Source organism: Lolium rigidum, chromosome 2, assembly GCF_022539505.1.
Source record: "Lolium rigidum isolate FL_2022 chromosome 2, APGP_CSIRO_Lrig_0.1, whole genome shotgun sequence".
Lineage (NCBI taxonomy): Eukaryota > Viridiplantae > Streptophyta > Magnoliopsida > Poales > Poaceae > Lolium > Lolium rigidum.
In genome coordinates this window covers 34,510,742-34,516,639 of record NC_061509.1, presented here as the reverse complement: position 1 = coordinate 34,516,639, position 5,898 = coordinate 34,510,742, and positions in this window count along the sequence as shown.

The following is a 5,898-nucleotide window of genomic DNA, read 5'->3' as shown; positions in this document are numbered from 1 at the left end:
GGCGCCGAGAATGGCGACGTAGAGATCCGGATGACGCCCGCGGCGAGCATGAGGGCGCACTGTCGCTCGAGCTCGTCCTTCTGCAGCTGGGGATAGCGGTAAGGCCGCACGGCCACCGGCGCCGTGTCCGGGGCGAGGTGGATACGGTGATCGTACACCCGGGTAGGCGGAAGGCCTTGCAGCTCGTCGAAAAGGTCGCCGTGCTGCTGCAGGAGGTGGGCCAACAGAGGGTGCTCGGAGTCGATGTCGGCCGTGGTGAGCTGGAGCTGCGGGGCCGGGGCGTCGCCCCCAATGCCCATCCAACAGACGCGGCGGCCCTGGCGCCAGAAAGTCATCGTCAAGGCGGCGAAGTCCCACAGTATGGGACCGAGGGGCCGCAAGAAGTCCACGCCGAGGATGAAGTCGAAATAGCCCAAGTCGATGCCGGCGCACGCGATGGTGAAGTGCTCGTTGCCGATGGAGAGCGGCACCTGCTGCGCCACGCCATGGCAGCGAAGGCGGTCGCCGTTGGCCACGGTGACGCGGAGGTGATCGCCGCCCATCGGCTGGAGGCCCAAACGACGCATGGTGGCCTCCGGCAGGAAGTTATGTGTGGAGCCGGTGTCGAGGAGGGCCACCAGTTGCTCGCCGTGTATCGTCACTGGTAGGAGCATCGTCTGCTCGTTGCGGATGCCTGCCAACGCATGGAGCGAGACCACGCACGCCGTGGCCGGTGCGGCGTTGAGGGCGGTGTCCGTCGCTGTGTCGACGCTCGTGTCCGCGTCGCCGTCGTCTACCGTCTCCAAGTAGAAGAGGCGCGGGCAGACGTGACCCGGTGCGTAGGGCCTCGCCGCAGCTAAAGCACGAGCCGAGGCGACGGCGCTCCAACCGCTCCGCCGGCGAGGCGCCGAAAGGTACGCCGCATCGCTGCGGGAGCGGCCGGTGCTGGCCGCGTGGCCGGCGCCGCGGCCGGCGGGGGCGGGCGGGTGGCCGGGCCCCGCGACTCGGGGAGGCGGCTGCAGCCGCTCGGGCTCGACGCTCGTACGCCCGAGCGTAGTGCATCGCCGTCTGCAGGTCGTGGGGGGCCTGGAGTTCCACGTCCACCCGTATGTGATCCGGGAGTCCGCCGACGAAGAGCTCCGCGCGCTGCTGCCCCGTGACACCCGGAGCGTGGCAGGCGAGTGCCTGAAAGCGATCGGCGAAGTCCTGCACCGTGGTCGTGAAGGGGAGGCGCCCCAGCTCCGCGAGGCGGCTCCCACGGATCGGCGGACCAAAGCGAAGGAGGCAGAGCTCCCGAAAACGGTCCCAGGGAGGCATGCCGCCCTCGTCTTGCTCGAGGGAGTAGTACCACGTCTGGGCGGCGCCCCGGAGGTGATAGGAAGCAAGCCAGGTGCGATCCGATGCCAGGGTGCGCTGCCCGCGGAAGAACTGCTCGCACTGGCTAAGCCAGTTCAGGGGGTCCTCCGACCCATCGTAGGTGGCGAAGTCGACCTTGGTGTAGCGGGGTGGTGGCTGTGTTACCCCGCCGGGGCCGTGTGTGTCGGGGCACGCCTCATAGGGGCGAGCATACCCCCGTGGGCGGTGCCCGGGAGGGAGGGCATCGGCGGCTCGGCAGCGGTGGTGTAGACCGGGCCGAGTCGACGACGCGGTGAGCCACGTCGGCAGCGGAGACGGCGACGGGGGAAGCGGATCTCGGTGGATGGGAACGCCCCCGTTGCTGCGGTGCTTGGGCTGGCGGGGGCGGACGGTGGCCACTGCGGCCAGGGCTGGGCCGGCGCCGGCGGAGGCTGCAGCGGAACGCCCGTGAAGGGCGAAACCCCTGGTGCGGGTGCCGGCACAGAGAAGATGGCCGGCTGCGGCGGCGTCGGGGGCCCCTGGGAACCGATCAAGTAGAGGCGGATGCCTTGAACCGCGGTGACGAGGTCGTTGACGACCCCGCTCATCTGCTCGGGCGTGTAGATGACGGGCGCCGGCGCGGCGGAGCCCGCCGTCGTGGTGGCCGTCGGGAGAATCCGCCGTGGTGGCGGCGGCCGAAGGAACGGGCGGAGGCGCGGACGACGTGGTGGTGGGCGGCGGAGACGACATGATCGCAGCCGAGCTAGCTGATACCAAATTGGTAGAACCAACAACTCTACCGGGCCTAGGCCGTAGTTTGTAGGGGAAGGAGGGAGAGGTGTGCGGACGAGGCGGCGGACGCCGGCGGCTGGGCGCCGTCGTGCGCGCGGAGGAAGAGGAAGGCGGCGGCTAGGTTTGGGAGACCGACTCCTCAGGGAGTCGGCAATAATGAATCTGATTATTGCTTGCCTGTTTGCATCGTTACATCTGGTATATAAAGAGCTAAACACTAAACTGATAATGGGCTAAGCCCCTAGTTGGGCCGTCTTTACTTCGAGAATTGAAGATGACTCCTAAGCAGCCGCCCATTCTGTGGTGTGACAACATTGGCGCCACATATCTGTCGCTCAATCCAGTGTTCCATGCTCGCACCAAACACATAGAGGTTGATTACCACTTTGTGAGAGAGTGAGTTGCTCAGAAACGACTACAGATAAAGTTCATCTCGTCTAAGGACCAGCTTGCTGACTCTTCACCAAACCGCTTCCGCTTCCACTGTTCCTTAGATGTAGACGCAATCTTAACTTACTGAATACTTCAGGCCACAGTTAAGATTGAGGGAGGGTGTTAGACTGTATATTCTGTATTTGTATTTGTAACCCTGTACGTACCCTTTGGTACCCCTATATATATATGAGATAGGCCACACCCCAGAGCGTCGAGCCAGTTCCTCCCAAACCCTCATAGGCTAACAGATTTGGAACAATGAGCATAAAACTAACCTCGAAACAAACAATATCCTAGTCTACAGATCTTTCCACAAGAAGAATATAAACAATGTGAATTCCTTCATGACCTTCAGGAGTTAGCTAAGTGAGTTAACATGAACATCTAATATGGATATTCCCATCCACAATTATTCGTCATCTTTGAATTAGAAGAAAAAACATAGGGATAATATGCTACTCCATGTGTAGCCTATAAGGTAGAAGGAACATTGGCACTGCGATTAATAAGCAAGACTGGAACTCTTGCACAAATCATACACATAATCATATTCATCACAATTTCTATGTTTACCAGTCTATAGCTGACTAGTCACACCGCAACAAACATTACCACATACACAATCATCAGTTCAACACCATCATCGTTTATGCATAAAAATTACAATAAGTCCACAGCTAAAAAAATCATACTGTAACAACTGGGGTATGTAGAGAGTATCTCACTCGAGGGACACCAAATAGATTGTTCAGGTGCCACTACCAGATGGACGGATTGGAGAACCAAAAAGGGTCAACTAACATGCTCTGCCGAAATATTTGGGTCCTTCCTGTGTGTGTGCACAAATGCCTTACAGAATAAAAGAAACTGGTAATATTCTTTCCTTTTGCTTTGATTTCCCTCTTTCATCTTTTTGATTTCACAAAATACAGAAATCAATTCTTTGCTTGTGGCTGGCTAGCTGCAGGGTATAAAGATAAAGATAAAAGGTTGCAAGGCTGTCTGTTGTTCACTGACCAATCTTCTTGCTAATTGAAAGAGTTGTGTGCATTTCAAGCCACCCTAATTGGTTGGCTCTGCCAAAATCTGAAGTAAGGCATCCAGATTTGATTTCCTGACAGTAAGGTGGACACTATTGGGCAAAATGTACTCCTATTTATAGCAGAATGTGGCTGATTTCTCTAATCCTATTTATAGCTTGGAGAAATGTGCTACATGGAATCTTATATAAGTCCTACTATAAGGTGTCCTGCTCTCTAATGCAATCTGAGGCTGACTTGCTCGGCGTACCTATATAAACCAGAAAATACTTACACAATGCTAAAAACATTGCGCAGACTACTTGCAACAAAAAAAATGAACCCCTTGTGCTCGCTGAGCCTGTTATGAATCTTGATCCGCACAATTTATCCTTGTTCCAAAGCGTCCAAGCAAATTTAGTAATTTAGTACGCACAGAAATACTCATTTTAGCCTCACCAAAAGAGAACTTGCTAGCATCAGCCACACCCGAAAATGTTCTAAGGTTACCAGGTATAATCAAACAGACAGCTTACGATGTGTGAATACTAGCTTTCTCAGAGGCTGCCAAGGTGGGGCACGATAAGACAAATAGGCCTGATGCAGAAACCGAGTGTGAGAACTATCATTATGTAGAAATGAGGCGCACTTTTGCTAAATGTTTTACGTTGACAGGAGTTGTTAAAACAAGCAAAACAAATCGTACATGCATAACATTGAATCTTTAAAAATACTTTAATTTCCAAGGCACAGTCTGAACATTTCCGAATACGACACACTTTTGCTTGCGCCTTCAATTATATTTGTCAGATATGGTTGGTCAGAAATACTACATGGTCGATGTTGAACATATGGATTTTTCCGTACATGGATGGTTCTGTAGCGCCGAGACACTCTGCAGCTAGGTCTAGCAAGCAAGATACACAGACGTATGCTTCTGCTAAGTTGTGAGCTCGCCTCAAATGTGATGGGTTGTACTGCTGTGAACCTTCAGTGACCAGCACCGGTGATAAATTCGAGCATCACAATAGACAAGACAACCAATCCACACCACAGGCGAGCTTGAAGAATGAGGGCAAATTAAATTTGAGGTTCCTAGTAGTACTATCTATCACATCACAAGAAGTTCTAACAGTGAGCAAGCATAAGCAAGGTGCACCGATACAGGGAGAGGCTTCTACGGCATCGAGACGCTGCGACGCCGGAGGAGATGCGGAGGGGCGTCGGAGCGCGTCGCCGCCGATGGAGATGCAGAGGGGCGACGTCGCCGAGACCCCGCCATATCTCCAGATGAACACGGGCCTGCCCGGTACATCGATTCGCAGCACATTACATGATAGGGCTAGGCCGGCGGTGCCGGCGCCGTCGCCTTCTTTGGGTGGTTGGTTCTACCGTTGCGGGACTGCTTCGCCGCCGACGGAGCGGACGGCCCACCATGCACGAGGCCTCTCCAACCTTCCACGCGTCGATGCCTAGCCCAGGAACAAGGCCCAGCCACGCCCCTTCCCATTAAAGCCCCTTCTTCTGGTCAAAAAAAAATTTAAAAGCTCCTTCTGTCCATCGAGTACTTATCCCAGGGCACTCCCACATCATCATCACTTCAATTGGGCCATCCTTCGCGACGTCTCTGTACTCGGAGTCCATTATGGTACTTGTATGCGGTTGGACTTGCACTAGTTCATCACTGCTTGTTCCTTGTACGCAACCACCAAGAATAGCTGGAGAATAGATATCAAGATGTAAGGTTGCAAAACCAGGAGAAAGCGACCTAAGGATCCTTGCATCCATGAAAGAGATCTGCCATCCATCCTTAAACAGTTTTTCTTTCTGCTGCTGGAGGGATTGATCACAGTGTGGATGTGCATCTGTTGATTCCCCTCCATCAGTTGATGCTGATGTTGAGGTAGTGTCAATCCGCAGCACATACCGCCCTTTTTCCTCTTTTATTACACTCTCTGGCCATAATATTGCACGGAGCTTCTCGCAGCCCAGCAAGATGATCCGCTCGGGGAGTGTGGATTCTACTCCTCCAAGGTCAAGAGTTTTTACTTTTGTGCCTGACAGATCCAGTTCCTCGAGACTCCCGAACGATCCTTTCAAGAAAAGGTTCTTCAGTTCTTTGCAGTCCCTGAAAGAGATAATTTCTAAGCCGTCGCATCCATCAATAGTGACAGTCTTAAGGCTACTACTGTTTGCTGGCCCAGATAAGCTTGTCATGCCTCGGCTGATGGTATTTCCCGAAAAATCAAGAAGCTCTATGTTTCCCATCTCTGAGAACATGTTGTTGTTGAAGTAGCACATGGACTTTGTAACCCTAAGCTTGCGAATGTTAGGAAGC